This window comes from Setaria viridis, chromosome 9 (genome assembly GCF_005286985.2).
Source record: "Setaria viridis chromosome 9, Setaria_viridis_v4.0, whole genome shotgun sequence".
NCBI classification, from domain to species: Eukaryota; Viridiplantae; Streptophyta; class Magnoliopsida; order Poales; family Poaceae; genus Setaria; species Setaria viridis.
The window spans coordinates 31,219,753-31,239,041 of NC_048271.2; the positions used below are offsets into that span (position 1 = coordinate 31,219,753).

The 19,289-nt window shown below is 43.3% G+C and overlaps 1 pseudogene; it reads right to left on the reverse strand.

Annotated features, from left to right (window-relative positions):
- Positions 1-627: 627 nt before the first annotated feature.
- LOC117840286 (alpha-mannosidase-like) lies at positions 628-18,864 on the reverse strand (annotated as a pseudogene).
- Positions 18,865-19,289: the final 425 nt, after the last annotated feature.

The window sequence follows — 19,289 nt, forward strand, 5'->3', positions numbered from 1 at the left end:
GTTCAAATTTTGAGATATGTTAGAGGACATGATTTACTATGTTAGAAACAATTTTTCATCATTATTTTCATAAAAATTTTTATATGCATCTACCTATGAAAATGAAATTTCTTAATGCACTTTTCTAACATTATTTATGATGTCCTATGTCTCCCTACGAAAATGAACTTAAACTTATTTGATACGTGGAGAAACAGGAAAGACAAATCTCATTAGAGTTAGATTGGACCAACTGAAATAATTTTGTAGAGTAAATGAAGCCAAACTTTTCTTAAGGGTCTAAGCGAACAAAGTTGATGTTTTTTCTTCATTATTACATCATCACAGCTCTAGATTTAATTTGCACCTAGTTTTAGCGGATCAAACTGGATTTTAGGTCCCGCTTGTCTAGAAACGTTTAGTTTTCTTGATTGCTGTTGACTTCTGTACGTCACTATATGCACGGTCTGGCTGTCAGAGTGGTTGCGTTAGATGAGATTTATCATTTCAACACTGATTCAGGTGACCTACACGTGGTTGTTGTTGACACAAATAACGTGATGTTTGTGATAACAAGATTGCGTGTATAATTGAATAATCCTAACTAATTAAATAAACAAATCATTTTTCTTATTTCCCTCTCTATAAACTGCGCCACTGCAAGTTTGTAATTCAGAACTTGAGCAAGAAAGTGCGTATTTCCATGGGTCCCAGTTCAACAACAAGAGCTTTATTGTCAACTAGGCCACCCTTCAATGGGGTGTGACCACTTTCAGTGTCCCCAAGTACCCTCCAGTCGAGCTTCTTCATGTCTGACTTCTTTTGATTTGCAGAAAGATTAGTCTCAGTCAACTCCTTGATCTGCATTTCCACACAGCATCATAGTTTAATGGTTTTAGTCTCCAAAATTATTCCAAAGCGTATAAGCAGCAGTCCTGCAAAAGCAAGAATTTGCTGATCTAAAACCCTAAACTGCAGAGCAAATTTTACTTACAGTTCTCTTTCCGAACACCTTTCTTAGTTCAACTTTTGCTATCACTGAGTATTGAGGGTCCTCTGCTGCCTGCAGATCACCGGCAAAGATTAATCAGCATCATTGATCCATGTCAAGGTGACCAAAAAAGAATTAAATAAACTATTGCTATACCTGAAAAAGATGGGCCAAGCGAAGTAATGTGGTACCATCATCTAGATTCTGAAATGTTTAGATGCGTTCTGTTAATGAATTTATATTGCTATAATTTTGTGTATGCCATGCAAATACTTCTCTACGAGTTAAGGATAGATGAACAGAGCATTATAATAATACCTGCAAGGTAACAATTGCAACATTATCAGGAAGACTGTAATTCGCATCCATCATGCTTTCTTTGGCAACATTATAGGATTTCCAACTTATCTCATCCTGTAAGAACAAAAATAATTAAATGTGGAAAAGCAGAAAAGCATCATACAGAAAAGTTCAGAGAGTAACAAATAATTATACCTCATGAGTAAAAGCAAGAAGATAGGGAGAATAGACTTGCTGGCCATATCTTCTTCGCCAGTGAGCTCCATGCCCTAGCTTGTCAACTTTGACATAGTAGGTTCCCCTGGCCTGTCATTTTTTAGGCAGTATGATAATTTTCAAAAAAATAGCTGGATGCTGGTGGAAAATACAGAGACAGCTTCAATGTTGTTGTAACAACCCTAGTTTTAATTAACCTTGTCAAAGCTTAAGTAGAGTGTTTAGAAAGTTAAGTGGTTTATCGGGTATAACCCGACGGACTGCCGAGTTAGCTTGATTAAGGTGTAAGTTCCTGTGTTAGGCGAAGTTACATACACTTTAGCCAGATTAATTTGGGGTGGTTCCACCACAATTGTCACTAATAAACGTGTACCGTGAGCCCCTTGCAGCTTCCATCCAGACAAACAACTTCACCGAGTGGCTCATCAACACCTTTGGCATCATCTCTTAGGGTATGCCTGATATTGACAAGATTCATGGTGAAAGAGAGTTCCATTGTGTGCAAGGGAGATGTAACACAGGTAAGTTCCAAAAAAAAGTTTCAAAATTGGTAGGTTTGGTTCATCTGATCCAGTAATTCCTCAGTAAACCTGAGCTGGCCTTTATATACAAATTAAATATATAGCAGAATCATATGAGATACAGAAAACAAACTACTAATAACATATGCATTATTATAGAGTTTGTGGCAGACATTTCCAATGTATTAAAAAACTTGTTCCTAAGGGCTTGGCACCGGATCGATCCTATACATTTTGGTGAACAATTCCAACGAAAAATAAAATCCAAGAGCTTACTCCATGCTTGAGACTTGGTTCTACGAAATAAAAACTCTCTTCCCTTCTGTTAGAGGAGAACTAGGCCCTTTCTTTCTCTTAGAATTCCTCCGATACCATACATTGGGTCGAATTTTATAAAGATTTTTGGAACCCAGCTTAGGACCAAGGTTAATCCTATACAAACTATCCAGCAGAAGATCTTATAAGTACCTTCTACGACAGTAGCAACTAGCAAGGACCTAGAACTGGCTCAAGTGACTTCACCAGCTAATACCTGTGTAGCATAATCTCTAGTTGGCCATCGTGAATACTTGATGCTCCAACAGCACGGTCCACAAGTACAGACAGCTCATATTTCCCATCTGCTACATACACTCCAAGATTGACCTGAAAAGTCGACGTGTAAGAAATCTGCAAGATTAATAATTCGGAATGTAGTTATAGCAAATAGAATCCTGTTATATTGAATCTATTTGTTTTTCATCTCACCCAGGATACATTGTTGCATGAAAAATATATGCCAATACTTCTACGCAGGGAAAAACTTGTACATGATTTTCTGTAACTCAAGTTCTATTATGGCATCTCAAAACCTGAATATGGTTCACTCTGAAAATGTGAGTACCGGATAGTAATTTCCTGCAACCGGTTCTGTCATTTCAAGGTCCCAATCTTCCCTGTAGTTTCTCACCTGTAAATCAAGTACTATCTAAATATCCATGTAAAAGGGGAGTTTAGAATCATTTATAACAATAGTTGCTAAATTCAGAAGGGTTCCAAATCTTCACATAAAAAACTTTTCAGATCTTCAAAAAACAACTTTTCAGCAGAGTAATAATGAGAAACAATTAACAGTGAGAATGTTCCACAATGATCTATCTAATAATATACCATACAATTGTCTGATACTGAAACAAGTATATCTAATACCCAAAGGACAAATTATATTGATTATTACCCTTTTGAGAAAATCTCTTCCATTAGAATCAGTATAAAATGTACTGTTCGTGATCATGCTTGACGTCAGTCGAGTAATGACCTCCTTACCTGCATCATCATCGATAGGGATTGGCCCAATCTTTCACAATCGGTAGGAACAAAATTGTTAGTTCTCTTTTGAGTAATAGATTTTTTGATGCATGATAGCATCACTATAATATCATATTGATATTGCCCAACCAGGTAAATCTTATGCAAACATCTTTTTTCCAAATCTGAAAATAGTTACTAACCGTATATTCAACTTCAGCATGCTCCTTGTTCTTGTACAGTCGTGTAACCTATATGAAGAAAATATTGACCACTGCTTCACTAGTACACTACTGAAACAGATTTCCTGTTAATTTATAAATGCAGGATCCATATACTGCTCCAATGAAGAACTATTACCAAATGGTGAATTAACAAATCATTTGTATGTATATCTTTGTGGGAAATATGGAAGCTAGGGAAATAGGATTTTTTTTCTAGTACTAAGGTAAAGAAGGATAAAAAATAGAGGAATGTATTTGGTAACAAATCCTATAATAAAGAAGTGTAGTTCCAATAAAACCTGAAGTGTTCAAGTGCCTAGCAATAATAGGGCACTGCAATTTAGTCCTTAAGAAGAAACTTCAACACTTTTGTGAGATCCTCTTGACATTCCTAGAATAAAGATGTCTAGTAACTTCTAAAAGCACACTTTTCAAATGGAGCCTGAATTTAAACAATATGTTGATTTGTCCCTTTCAACAAACAAAGTTGAATTTGGCTCTTGAGTTCATTTGTGTTTTAACCAAGCTTTGTTTGTGCATTTTAGAAAATTTAGTTAACAAAGAGCTAGATCAACGCAAAATACTCTTACTTTAGGATCCAGTAATCATGCAATATATATATTACTTTTAACTATGATAAGGTCATAGATAGGAGTAAATTTAAGATCTGACCTGATAAATCCATGAGCTGAATTGTTGATGCACTTCATCAACCAGAGGCCCATTGATAATTTTCAGCAGCACCTAAAAGGAAATTAAAATGGATCAATCCAGTGAAATAGAAAGATGAACATGAAGTTCTAACTAGTAGTGCATGATCTAAAGTTATTTCTCAAACAAAATATAGGTGTTCATAAGAACTTGGCTTCTATCTTTTTATTTTACAAGAGCTATTTGACAGCAAAGGTCAGGTTAATATGTCCAGTCGATCTATTTCATTGAATATAACAAGAATATTGTCCAAAGTAATCTATGCTCTCTGCTATACATGACATGTGTAGAATCCATGCAATAAAACATTAAAGATTTTAGTGATAACCAAATGACCAAAAAATTTTGTTTGGAAAACTAATTATTATCACTATGATTATGTTTTACGAAGTTATGAGATCAAATTACATCTCCCATAAGGGAAAGGGTCAACAATATCATACAAAATAATGGAGAGTATGCATGTTTAAAGTCCAGTGGTGGGGTAAAAAATAAATGCCACACTTTCATACTCTTGTTCATGAAGCGGATCCAAACATTATGAGGTATTACACTGTACTATTCCAGATTATATATCTTTTCAAGTCGTTTGGTGCTAAAATGTAACCAAAATAAATACTACACTATTAACAACTCTTGTTTGTTGGGAAATGCAACAAGCCAATAAATTGTGTTACTATTAATAGAAACTTTAGTGTTATACCATTTAACAAAATATTACAGGGGAGATATATTAATGGAATATGAAGTAAGAATAAATACAGATCATATGCTGCAAGGTATTACCGATGAAGAAACAACAGTTGGTGTAGTACCATTGGGTCTAAATATATATGCTCCAGATGCCTGGTATAAACCATTAATCATATACATCACAAAACCATTAATCATATACATCACAACTGTCAAATATATATTTGCCAGATTTCCTTTAACTCAGAAAATGATTAGTTCCTTAATAAAACCTGTGAATCGACGGTATCACCTTCGTTGGATCTATACCAAAGAAAGCTTTGTTGAATGGGTAAATCCACCTGAAATTTTTATCAAAATTTTGATATATAATCAGTATTTGTTAACTTATATGGAAGGTTAGAGCTCCAGTGACACTGTAGACAGGTTTAATATCAAAAAAATAACATGCATTTTTAAATCATGTTGATTATTTCTTGAGAGAAAGCAATCATATAATACAAAAGGGGTGTGTGTGGATGTACAGGGCTCTAGATCCCTTCCTTTTATTCTTCTTAATATAATGCGTATAAGTTTTATGTTGCTTACCCCTATTTGAAAATGGCAGTTTTATATCAAAAAATTGTCTGCGATTTAACGTGGAATACTGCTACATTTGTATCAACTCAAATATGAAATATTTATCTTAAGACTCACTCCAGATACAGAATTGAATATCCTCTTGAGTTGTCCTGATTCTGATGAAAAGGACACCTTTAGAGGCCCAGGTCCAACTTCAACCATGTCGTTTCTTGGAGAAACCATGGTCGAGACATACCCAGTTCTGTTATATCCTAGAGAGATTGTAGGAAATTGATCAAAATCTAACAAATTAATCTGATATTTTTGGATTGAAATTGTAGGCAACAGTAAAAAATTTTAGCTTAATGACTAAAGCAGAAGATGGTGAAAATATTGAGTTTTTTGCATATTGAGTATATATGCCATTTTTTAGAAATCATAAGAAAAAAGAGTGAGGACATTATAGTCAGAGAAAAAGGTTCAGTGCATTCTTTTCTCGTATGATATCCTCCTACGAGTTTAGCACCTCCATGTTAAATGTGTTATTGTGCCTTAGCTATTTATGCCCCCCAACATTCAAGGGCCAATTAACTAGAAATACTATCATGTGAGGGTTCAATCTAAATATTTTAGATGAAGATGATTTACATGTACCTGTGGATCTTGAAACGTAATAAGAATTCCACCCCATTGGTGGCACAAAAGCTTGAAATACTAGCCAATACTTTGGTGGTTTGTCTGTCGTGGTTCCAAGATAAGCCTCCAAATAAAATTTCCTTAAATTTCTTGTCGTGTTATCAACCTCAACTAGTTGTGACTCAACAATAGTTCCATCAGAGCTTTTTACAACAAGGTTTTCATCATTTACCTAAAATTAAAAAAAATCATGTAACAGTAGAACTGAAAGGAGGTAAAGGAATCCCAGTGTGAGTACAAATTTGGGGCATAATAGTGACCCTTGAGCCTTAATCACTTAAGTTCTTTTAAGTAGTGTCAGGAATTACTGCAACAAAGTTATGAGTGACGTTTCTGAGACACTTACTGGAATCCTTATGAAGTCATTACGTTCCCAGCCAAGAGGGTTGTAGGCAACTACAACCTGCAGAATAATGTATATCAGTATCTAAAGTGTTCATCAGTATGAATATAATTAAACATACAATACTTACTAAGCTCTTTACTGCTGAAATTGTTTCCTCAGTTGAAGGGCAGTAGCTTATATTGAGAAGAGGGCACTAAAAATTGTCAATAAGGGACAACTTGGTCAGGTTATCTGTTCAAGAACCATATGAGGACTATTTAAAATTCTGTATGAAGTAAATATAGTATAAAATAGTAATATTTCTACACCCATACATTGCCAAAACAATAAGAGCTGGCTCCCTTTCCTTGTTTTGGTAAGAAGATTTAAATTACCAGCCGTGGGAAAAAAATACGGACCAAGTGAAATATGACTAGCAGTAGCACAACAAAAGCTGTTTCAAACAAATTACAGCACAATATTAAGTGCACAGTTTCTCACCTGACTAAATTTTGCTACTGAGGACGGACATGTTCCATTGGAACTTGTTAGACAGGTCAGAGCAATGCTGACACCTTTCTCGACCTATACAATATTAGAGTAGCTAATACATCATATATCTATGACAAAATGGAAGAATATTATATAAAAAAATATTTCTGCAAGAGGGAAACCTTATATGCTCCGAGAGAAAGGCGCTTTGAGTAGTCATCTGTCGTATGTTGTTTTGCTGTACCTGAGACAGCATCATGATGCTGGGAAATTCCCATTGCGTCTTCCAAGCTGGTAGTGAACAATCCTAAGGAAGTCCTACCCACTAAGAATTCTATTTGACGTGCAGCCTGTAGTAAATGTCAGGTTCCTAAATTTTTCTAGAACTTCTTTATATATAATTTATACAGCACCATGATTCATGTAGCTATGGTTGTAGAGTGCCAATATCGTACCAGGTAATATCCACTGAGTACTCGAACATATCGTTTGAAAGTTGGACGGCTTGCATAATACCCAGTCCAATATGTATTTTTTGCATCAGCATAGCTGTAATTTGCAGTAGAACAAGCGCATCGTGTTTATATTTTAGCACAAAATTGTTCGTATCATTCTACTAAATTGAAGGACTCACGGGAAATAATCATCATATTTTACTGGCCAAGATTCATTGGATGTGTGTTTTGCATCTGTGTAGATGGATGGAGTAGAATACAATGCATGCACTCGGCCATCCTGCAGAATGATCAGGACATTATTCTCTAATTTTAAAATACTTTCATGATATCAGCTAATAATGGCACATGATTGAACTGCATTCACATGACTGGAGTGTTCAGGAAGATGCTAAAAATCATAATATGTATGTAGTTATCTTGTTAATCGAGTGAAATGCAAGTAATGCCTGTCGTCAGCAAAACCAAACCACGTGAATATCAGGGACCTCATCTCAAATACCCTACAAGTTCATTAAAAACACTTATCTCTTATGGAAGTATTGTATATAGTAGTATTATTTGCACTTTGCTGAAAGGTAAATCAAAATGAGGACCGAACATGAAAACTGTATCAAAACTTGAGAGCTTCAACTAATGGTTCAGTGATACGCAGCTCTCCAGCATGTTCGAGAGAAAAAAAATCAGTAATACCTTGTTCACATGATAAATAAGCTTGTCCATATTCCGGAACCAAGATTCTGCATACTGATAACTAAAATCATCCCCCATGGTCCACATTATGTGGTTTGTACGCGTGACATTTGCCTGATTATCAAAAGTTAGATCCAAGTTTCAGTTGGAATCATAATCTCAAATTACTCTAGTGAACTACAACCTGTGGAAACAGTATTTGAAGTTTACCTGTGCTATGGCTGCTGCAACAAAATCATTAACTCGTTCTTCAACATTGTAATCAAACCGCATCAAGTCATCCTAGAAATTTGAAATTAAAATATCTATCTGTAAGGTTCCAGAAGGAAGGAACTGGCTGTGTACATGTACCTGGACAGGCATGATATTTTCATCTGAAACTTCAAAGCCAAAGCCATTTGGAGGGCTATAATTGACAGGAAATACATTTGCAAATATCTGAAATTGAATCATAGAGTCAAATTCCCTTCACATAGTCATGTTAATCCTTCGTGCTAATGAGTAGGATATACGAAACTATTTGTAGGAAAACAGCAATATAAGAACCTGTGAAGTAGAACCGAAAGTTCTTGAGCCACGCCATAAAACTTCTAAGCCCTTATCTGCTTTACGCTTTTTCCTATCTTGGTAATCAATTCTTCCAAAATGCACAGAATCAAAGCCAAGCTATACATGCAATAAAGTAAAGAAATGTTAAATGCATATGCTTCCCACAAAAAATGTTATATCAAGAAAAAAATCTGCTGATTAAACTCTGAACAGTCATTAAGGCTTATCATTTACATCCACCATACAAACATAACAAACAGTCAAATAACTTCGCTGGCATATCATGTACCAGCAATGCCAGCAGACTGAAAAATGACAACCAAGTGCTTAATGATAGTTGTATCTTCTGTCCAGTAAATCTAGGAGCTTATGATGATGCTTTATTGATTTTAGTAACATCAGCATCATCGCAAATATGATGTCCATATTACCTCTGCTCCAAGCAAGTAAGCTTGAACTGCAGAATGTCCAAAAGGATCAATTTGCCAGCCAGCCCTTGGAGTCTTGTTGAATTGTTTCTTGATCATGCGGTGACCAAGCGTGGTCTGATCTATCATGTCAATATAATGGACAGCAGCTTCATCATGCATGCACCATCCACCATTTCTGAATCATGACATGTAAAAAACAAACTTGAAGAGAAAAACTGAAGATAAAATCAATGAACAAGGAAAATTCACAGTCCATACATGAACTCTAGCTGGCCCAAATCGACCAGCTTGCGGACTATTGCCTGGATGTTTGAGCTTTTCTCCTCCCACCATCTTTGGAAGAAAGCCTGGAAGGAAAAGTCAACCTCCAAGGTTAATATGAATATGATTCATAAATTACCTGAAAAACTAAAGATCCAAGCATTATACTTTGAGCATATTCTTTTCTACACCTGAAACTTTGAGCATATAATTTGACTTTTTTGGATCTATTAGTTTGGAGTCCTGAATTTCAGTTTCAAATGCTATATTAAATTGTGTCTTTGTCCATTAAGTGTACAGCACAACAGTAGTTTAGATACCATTTATCTGCTGATCACAGATGATAGTGACTTGGGAGGAATGTTGTTTTGGCTTGTGGTCAATATCTTAAATCAATTTTCAGAAAAGGAAAAGCCTCTATTAGCAATCTTCAAACAGCAATTTTAATGGTATATCTGATTCTTGCTCTGTTTTAAATCATTGTATTCCTCAAAACTTTTTTTGCGAGGTCCTCAAAACTTTTTTTTGCGAGGTCCTCAAAACTAAATTAACAAGTTTAAACACCTGTTGGATGTATTTTGACGTGGAATAGTTAATGGCATGTGACCAGCACTGTCATACACTCAGTTTTTTCAATTAAATTGACAACTTTGTCTGAGCCACAAACCAAGCACCATTTGTTGGCCCCAATTGTGCAATACCACAACTTTAGTTTAGTCACAGACCAAACACTGTTTCCCTAAAGGTTGGCAAGGCCTGAAATCGTAAAAGGTGCAGACACATCCCTATCGTCTAACAGCGGAATGTGATCCACATGTTGGTCCTTGTTTTCATACATGTACAGCAGCCCATGACTACGGTAGATGGATGTGCACTCTCTGTTCTCCATTTAGTTGTCGGTCTGGCCATCAATTGTTGTGCAATGACGCACACAATCTACTAGCTAATAGTTACTCCCTCCGATTATAGATGTGGGTCGCTTTAGCCTTCTCAACTTTTCTCTAAATGTATGCAATCCTATAACTTCTATGCATCTTTTATCTTCCATCATTACCTCTACTTAATAAATACTACAATCACAAATGGATGAGTCATCTTTCCCAATGTACTATAAATGAAGACCACACCTACTTTCTTAATCCTTGTACGTATATTTGGAATCAGAGGTTGTATAGTTTTGAAAACTCGTCAAATTATAATGGCACAGAGGTACTTTTGACCACCAAACTGTATATTTTTTATGCTTCCCAATAGTCAAATTTTGACAACAAGAATTCTTGAACGACGGCCATGACGACTAAAGCCAAATGATTTATGGTTTAACAAAGTTACTTTTTATGTGTCCCAATTTCAGTTCAATCTATCAGTTTTGGAGTAATTGGAGAAAAACAGAGGAATCAATCAAAAGAAGTTCAGTTATTGGACGTGACTAAAGCCAAATTGGGGTTGGCTGAAAAGTAGAGGGACAATAAAGGACACACCCCTATCTGGAACAAGTTCAGTAAGACCTAAATGGTGAACATAGGAGTATCATCTTTTAAACAATGATTTATGTACACCATCAAAATGATTTATGTTTTCACAAAGTTAGAGGCTACACTCTAGGAAAGCAACACAAAAAACGGACAGATCATGCCTTAGAGACATAGTGTTGCTTACCCTGATAATGACTAATTCAGTTCAGAAACTACATAAAGCATTGCCATTAATATCTAGGTGGTTTACATGTGGGTCATTATTGCTACACTGATGATATGCAGAAGCCCGGGACCTTGATGAGACTGTAGTGGAACAAAAGGAAATGGTACACAGCGTGCACTGTGGTCGCGTTCTACTCGTTTGTCCAGACATCTAAAATTACTGTGCAGTAAGGCACAACGTCTCATATAGTCACATATTCGAGGAAACAATCAAAGAAACAATGGCGCAGAGGTACTCCGGAGACACAAATTCAGTAGCAAATCATTGCCGGCAAGCATTCAGTCTAGGATGGCAACGAAGACTTTTTTTTTTAATGTTCTACGGAAGGGGAGAGAATCCCCCACCTGATTCACTGAAATGGCCCATAACGGCCCACATGATAGTGTTTACATAAGGTTACATCGTAAGGTTTACATTGCCGTAGTAAACAGAGTACACCATGCATCACATATGCTAATTTCTGATTGCTTCATCCTGCAGTGCCACAGTGTCGTGTCCGCCTTGCAGGCCATAAGTGCTTGCCGAAGTGTCATGTGCTCATCACGAAAGACAACTCCATTCCTTCTTTTTCAGAGCTGCCAACAGCACAGTAGAACCATGGTCTCAAAGTGCATGCTAGGTATGTGAGCTAGGCGCGGTAGCTCATCAAGCGTTGTGGTGGTGGTGCCCTTAGGCAGTTCAAACTGAAGTGCCCGCCAGAAAGCTTGGACAAAGGAGCACCGGAAGATGATATGTGTGGCTGTCTCCTCCGTTGCACCGCACACCTCATAGGTAGCTTCTGTTACCACATTCTTCTTCAGGAGGTTGGCTCGGCACTGAACTTGATTTTGGACAAGAAGCCAGGCAAAAAATTGCACTCGGGCGGTGCTCTATTCTTCTAGACAAATTTGGATATGGAGGAGTCAGTGCCTTGGGCTGCCGGTAGTAGTTTGTACAGTGGCCCCATGTGCAACTTCCCACCCGGCACCGCAAACGAGCAAAGCTGCGTGTCTTCATCGACTGAGAGGCTAACAGCTTCCCTAATCCAGCACACAGCATCAAGCTCTTGACAGGGTGCCATGCATGGCACCAGGTTTGGTTCCAAACCAAGGTCAAGGACTTCTCGGACTTTGTGCGTGGATCGCTTGTAGTGACTCAAGAGAGTAGGGAACTTGTCAGCAAGGCACTCTTCGCCCGTGCTAGACATCAAAACCAGAAGGATGTTGAGCGGCCATTCCCAATTTCCACCGTGGTGATGGCTCGGTAGAGTAGCAGAAGCTCCTGAAGTGCGTCCCAATGTTGGCCCACAAGTTCCCCTTCCAGACAAGTAATACTAGCGTGCCGGCGCACCCATGTCGCCCACAACGAGCCTTGCGGATGATGCAGCAGGTGTAGAAGCTTTAAGAGAAGACAGGAGTTCTCTACACTCAGGTTGGTGATGCCAAGCCCACCCTGATCACGAGTCTTCTGAACATTTTCCCAAGCCACAAGGCAGGAAGCTCCGGTTGCTCGTTGCTCCCCAGCCCATAGGAAGCCTCGCTGTCTCTGATCAATTTTGGAGATGAACCCAGGAGGCAGTGGGATGACACACATAAGGTATATGAGCTGGCTGTCCAGAACGAAGTTGATCAGGACCGTGCGACCCATCGGGTTAAAGAGGAAGGATTGCCATCCTTTCAAGTATCTGTCGGCTCGCTCAATGTAGGGGCCAAAAGTATTGATCCGTAGCTTCGCACAAGAGAGTGGAAAGCCTAGGTACGTTTGAGGGAAACCTTCCTGTCGGTAGCAAAGAGCCTACACGCACTGGGAGGCAGTCTAATCACAGATATGCATCGACACTACAGTGCTCTTCGTGAAGTTGATCATCAGTCCAGTGGCCTTGGAGAATTGATCCAGCAGAGCTCATAGCCGGATGACATCCTGCAGTTCTCCCCGAAGGAGTACGACTGTGTCATCCACGTCTTGCAATATGGGACATGCACTTCCTTCTACGAGTGGGTGACGAACACCACCATCCTACTTGATCATGGCCCGAAGAACATCGACAACCACCAGGAAAAGGTACGGTGACATGGGATCACCTTGGCGCAGCCCTCGGCGACATGGAATCCATGGACCAAGGCAATCATTGACCAAAACTACTGTCAGGGAGGTGTCGAGTATCTGTCGAACCCATCATACCATTGGTCACTAAACCCCTGAGCAGCCATGATCCTCATCAGTCCTTCCCAATTCATGGTATCAAACGCCTTGGCGAAGTCAAATTTGAGGACAAGAGTTGGTGCTTTCCTCTTGTAGCAAACCTACACAAGTTCTGTGGCACAGACAAAATTTTCTAAGATCGACCTTCCCTTGAGAAAACCAGTTTAATCAAGGTCAATCATCATCACAATTTCGGTCTGTAACTGAAAGGTAAGGATCTTGGCCAGTATCTTGACACAGCAATTCTGTAGGCAATTGGGCGGAAAGCATCCGTTGTGAAAGCACTAGGTTTCTTTAGCAGTAGCACCATGTAGGCTCTGTTAATTCTTGCCAATTCTACCTCCCCTTTCTAGAACACGTGGAGGAATGCCATGACCTCAGGTTTTACCATAGCCCAAGCTGCTTTGTAGAAGCTAGGACCAAAACCATCAGGCCCAGGCGCACTGTTCCGGTTCATTGCGCACACGACCAGCAATGCTTCTTGCTCTGTGAATGGGGCAGTTAGTGCATCAGAGGCTTTTCAGCTATCGAGATACAGAGCAACGGCATCAAACTCCCAGTCAAAGACACCTGCAGTGCCCATGATCCCCTTTTAGTAGCTTGTGAGTGCAGAAGTTTTCCCCTGGTGAGACATTACTAGCACACTGTCCACCTCGATTCCTTTGATATGATTCCGGCACATGCATTGGGTAGCATGCCCATGAAAGAACTGTGTATTTGCGTCCCCTTCTTTGATTGCACGGTGTTTAACTTGTTGCTTCCAGTATGCGGCCCTTTCCTTGATGGCCATGGCCAAGCGATCCTAACAGAGTGCTCAGACCTGTAGTTCTTCAAAAGACAGGCATTGGTGTTCCTCGAGTGTGTCAAAAAGCAAAATTATGAATTTGCAGTTTTGGATTAGAGCTGGAGGCGCCCTGTTACATCTGTTCCAAACCTTTGCTGCAGCTCGAGTCACCTTGAGGCAGCCAGCAAGATGGCCAGCAGCGTCCACCTGAGGTGGGTGGGCCATGGACCATGCAGGGAAAACAGTAAGTAGGAAGTTTTGGTTGTGCAACCATGCATTTTCAAAGTGGAGATGGTCACTTTCAGGAAGGTAGTGCAGAGCATGATGATGCTCTGAGGTTGGGTGTGGGAGGGATGTGAGTGTTGTGTTGGGGTAGGCTGCACATTGCGCGGGGTTCGCAAAGACCCGATTGAGACGTGAGAGGGTGGGTGTGTCGCGTTTGTTGGACCAAGTATAGAGGCAATCGAGGAGTGGTATTTCAGCAAGACCCAGGTTGTCAAGGGTTCCATTGAAGTTGTAGCGGAGCCAGGCGTCGACACAGCCATTGTTCTTGTCTTCGGCTGACCGACAAAGGTCGAAGTCCTCGGCGAGTAGCCAGGGGCCAGTGACATGCTGAGGGAGCTCATTGAGGTTTTGTAGGAAAATAGGAGAGTCACTATGGTCGGATGGAGCGTAGACATTTGTGATGGTGATAGTGTGGTCAGATGTGGTGGAGGCGAGCACCGTGGTGAGCGGTGTGGTGCCAGGTGATGAAGGAGTGGAGCAGGAAGGTTGAGCTGTTCCAGGTGGTGAGAATTCCACCACGGGATCCTGCGGTAGAGATGAAGTGGAAGGTGTCAAGGGAGGGGGGAGGAAAAGCTTAGCAGAGAGATTGTTAATGTCTTGGAGTTTGGTTCCTTGAAGACAAGCAACGTAAGGAGCGGCAGATATGATCGCATCACGCACCACACCACACTTAATCGGGTCACCCAAACTGCGCACATTCCATGATAGAAGTTTAAACGATCTAAAAGCAGTACCCATAGCTAAAACAGCATAGCACCAGCAAGTAAGTAAAGCAATGCATTTGCAAAACAAAGATGGATTGCACAAACGACCCGTGAAAAGACAGTGACAGAGGCAATGAATTAACAAGAATGCTTAAAAAATGACAACAAGCATGAAAATTAAGCAACAACGGGTCCAGTTCAATTGAAAGTAGCAGATGACAAACGGACACGTCACGCCCTGGGGGAACACAGGCCCCAGGGATGGAGCACACATGACAACAGAGCCAAAGCAAGGAGCAGGCATGAAGCGCCTGGCCTTGCCGCACGAACTACCACAGACACAGAGACAACATATGCTAACGACGAACACGGATGCATGACAGAGGGACACGAAATGTGGCAAACAGTTCTCCTCGTTGCGGAACCTAAGGCGCAGGGTGATCATTCAACATTTGGCAGCACCCCTCCCCCGATGGCATTGGCAGCCGCAGTGCCCAGACCAGCAGCGCCCACCATCTTGCACAGAGATGGGTAGCTTGGTGCGTGAGAGGATGCTGCGCTTCTCCATGTGAGTATGCAGAGCAGCAGAGCAAGTGGACAGGGAGTTCTTCAGAGCAGCGAGCTATGCAGCCTTGTATGCCATTGCGACATACTTTCCATTGACCATTGTCGCCAGGCATGAACTCTGGCATTGAGGTTTTGCGTCCTTAGTGTTCTTGTTCCTTGGATGTCTTCCACGAATCGAGGAGCATGTGGTGGACACAGCACCATCAGTGGTCAGAGGAGAAACAACAGCAACGTTTGCAGTTGGTGTCACAGTAGCAGCAGCAGGGGACGGTGGCGGTGAGGCGGGAGGAAGTGGAGCAGAGCACTTCATGCTAGCAAGCATCGTAGTAAGGTGCCTAGGGGTGTGGTGGAGCGTGCAGCGGTGGCGCGGTGAGCAGCCCATTACTGGTAGCATTTGGTGGTGGTGGAGGAGGGAGTGCTAGCCCAGCAAGGCCTGCAGGCTGGTTGCCGGGTCCATGCGGAGGTGGAGGAGGTGGGCCAAAGAATGGGATGAGGTTTTGATCAGCATCCATCTGACCATTGCGGTGCCAAACATGGATTGGCATGAGCTGCGCAATGCTCCCTCCAAGTGCACTCCCCTCGGTATCAATCCAAAGCGCACTGGGGATATCAAGCTGGTGGTTCACTGCAATGAGCAGATGAAGCGGGGAGTAGTCATAACCAGTGAGGCATGTCGGGTCGATCTCAAGCAGGCTGCAGAACCCTCGGAAGTTGTTGCTGATGTGTTCTTCCGTCCAATGTTCCAGAGGATAGTCCTATACCGCAACAGTTCAACGTCTCTTGCGGGCATTCTAGCTCCAGCGTGATGTCATCATGGTGGATGGGACTTAGCTTGTGCACCAGCTCTCGATCCTGCTCAGATGCGAAGCGGAGCAGCATAGCACCATGCAAGGAGGGCAGGAGCTCAACCTTGATCTGCAGTGCCACAACCCCCAAAGCCTGCGGAATGAACAAGGCGACGCTACCCACTACTTTGGCTAGCGTGATGTAGGCAAAAGTAAGGCGCGCGGCAATATCCTCATAGCCACGCGGCAGACAGGCCTCTACCATGTGAACTCTACCATCCCAGTCATTGAGAGAGCCACCTTCACTCTCGACCTCTTCCTCATCCTCGATGCCGGTGCCGTCATCGGTGTCATCATCATCACTGTCATTGCCACTGTGCAGGCCCGCCAGTAGCTCGGCAACACCATTCGCGTCCATCGCCAGCACGTCCGGCACCACCAGGTCCCCTGGATGGGCGAAGCGCTAGGCGGTGGAAAATGCCTTCCCAGTGAGGAGGGTGGTGACGGGGAGAGCGGCAGGGGGTCAACCGGCGCCTTTCCGCAGCTCGAGTGGACGTGGATGTCCACAGATCTGGGGATGAGCGGTGGTGGAGCAGCGGCGGCCATCGGAGCTTCTGGCAGAGGCGAGCTTGGTGAGTGGGGGAAAACAGTGCCCGCCTTCAGGGCTAACACAGGAGTGGCGACACCGCAAGAGAGCTCAAATCCGGCATCATGGAGCTCGAGGAGGCCAGCATGGTGAGTAGGTCAAATGTCGCAGGGAGTGCAACGTGCGAGGACGTAGGCGGTGGTGGGGGTGTTGGTGGTGGTGGCAGCGAGGCAGAGTGAGGCGTGTAGGGAACTACGTGGATGGCGGCGCGGGTGGTGGAGTGGGGGGACGGTGGGGCGACGATGCCAGGGGGTGAGCACCCTAGCGATCGACATCTTGCACTCGTGAAACCGGTGGCCACTACCGTGGCAGTTCCGACAGTGGATAGGATCACGGCAGGAGCGCACTTGGTGGTCGGTGGTGAGGCAGTGAAAGCAGCCGACGGCGGCGATAATGGGAGGGTTGCGGCACGCTAGGGTTTTCTGTGGTTTTGTTGGGGTTAGGAGACCCTGGAGGTACGGGCGTTGGGTGGTTGGGTAGCATTGAGTGTCGTTATGCCTGTCTAGCGGGGAGGGGGCATGCCGGTAGCAGGTCGACACGCATGCGCTGCCTCGGGAGGGGGCACAACGTGAGCACAGGCAGTTGAGCTGAGCAAATCCGCAGAGATCTTTCGTTTTGAACTGTTTGAAGGAGTAAAACCAAAGCTGCCACCTTGAACCGAACGCTTCCCCGTGTTGGAAAATGTAGCGACATTGAAGCTTGTTTCTTCAGGTTGGTGCGGAGTAACTACTGGTTGGTGAGGCCCACGATCCTGTCCTCTAATGCTCTAGCGGCTCTCTCCACTGTCGCTATGGACGGGTGAAGCCAAAACTTAGAGGCGCCCATGCATAGAGGACTCCGAACGAGGAGAGTGTTTGCCACATTCAGACAGGACATAGACACGTGAAAAACCCTAGACTGAACGCGCATGACGTGCAAGCGACCCGGATGAATGGTGAGGAGGAAATTGAGCATGTGCTGCATGAAAGAGGAATCGCAGTGCGAAGCAATGATTGCAGGGGCGATCCAGATGGAGATGGGAGGGGTAGGTGCGATTTCACATGGGACGACGGTGGCGTGGAAGTTAAGAGGAAACGAGCTGGAAGTTGCTCTCCAGGCGTGGTAGGGGCTGTGTTCCTCGGCGGCGCGCCACCACCTCTCCGGGCCCCAAGATGGGCCGAGCATGCGGCGATAGCGGAGGAGCAGGATTTGGTGCTGGTGGTGTGTTTTGGCTGTCTATCACTGGGCAGGGGTCGATGGCGGCGAGGTCCGGGGGGTCCTGCTCGTCGTCACCCAGGCGCTCACAAGACGGGAGCGCCATCCTTCGGCAATCGCTCAAAGGAATCGATGGCAACAAAGACAATGCCGTGCTCACTAAAATTCAGTTGAAAATGATCTATGAATTGTGTGAACTAGCGAAGAAGGTGAGTGCATGGGGTACGTTACGTACCTGCTCGACGATGATGAACTTTCGGGCGGGGTCCTTGGCGAGCGCGTCCACCACGGAGTCGAGCGTGTTCATCACGCACGCTCTCTGCCATCGACATTTCCCGGAGGTGAGCAGGTCAAGAACGGCTGGGACGGGCGGCGCGGCACTGCGATGCCCAGTAGTGGCTTACCTGGATGCTGTTGTTGGATCCGAGGTAGTACTGGTCGACGGTCTTGAGCCACCCGACGTCGTCGTGCGAGTGCGGCACCAGGTGCACGGTCAGCTTGCCGCCCGCCGCCGCGGTCCCCGCCCCCGCGCTCGCGTTGGACGCCGCGGCGAGTCCCCTCGCCGCCGACGCCTCCCTTGCCATCGCGGCCGCCGCGATCACTGCCACCAGCAGCACAAGTGCCGGCGCCATGGCTCACTGGTGCCTGGTGGCGAATCCCCCGGCGGCGTCCGGCCCCGACGATCGATCGGACGCAGATCGGATCGGTCAGTGCGTTAGGATCGGGAGCCTACTCGATCTGACAATGCGGATCACCGTACCGCGATTTGGGCGTTGGCGTTTGTAGTCTATTTTAGTTACCGTATATAGCATTCGCGGGCAGGCACAGAAACGAAGTGTTGCTGCACTGCATGGGAACGATGTGCTGAAACTGGCTGCTAAATAAAATTAAAGAAAAAACTGGAGCAGGCTGTTTCCGGGGCCCAGCCTCTGTCTTCCTTTTGGGCCCAAGACCCAGCTAGAAGAGGGAGCTCCGATATATGTTCTCTAGCGATCGCACAGCCCACGGGCATAGGCCCAGCAGCTCATAGCCCAATAGCAAGCGACATTGCGACCTG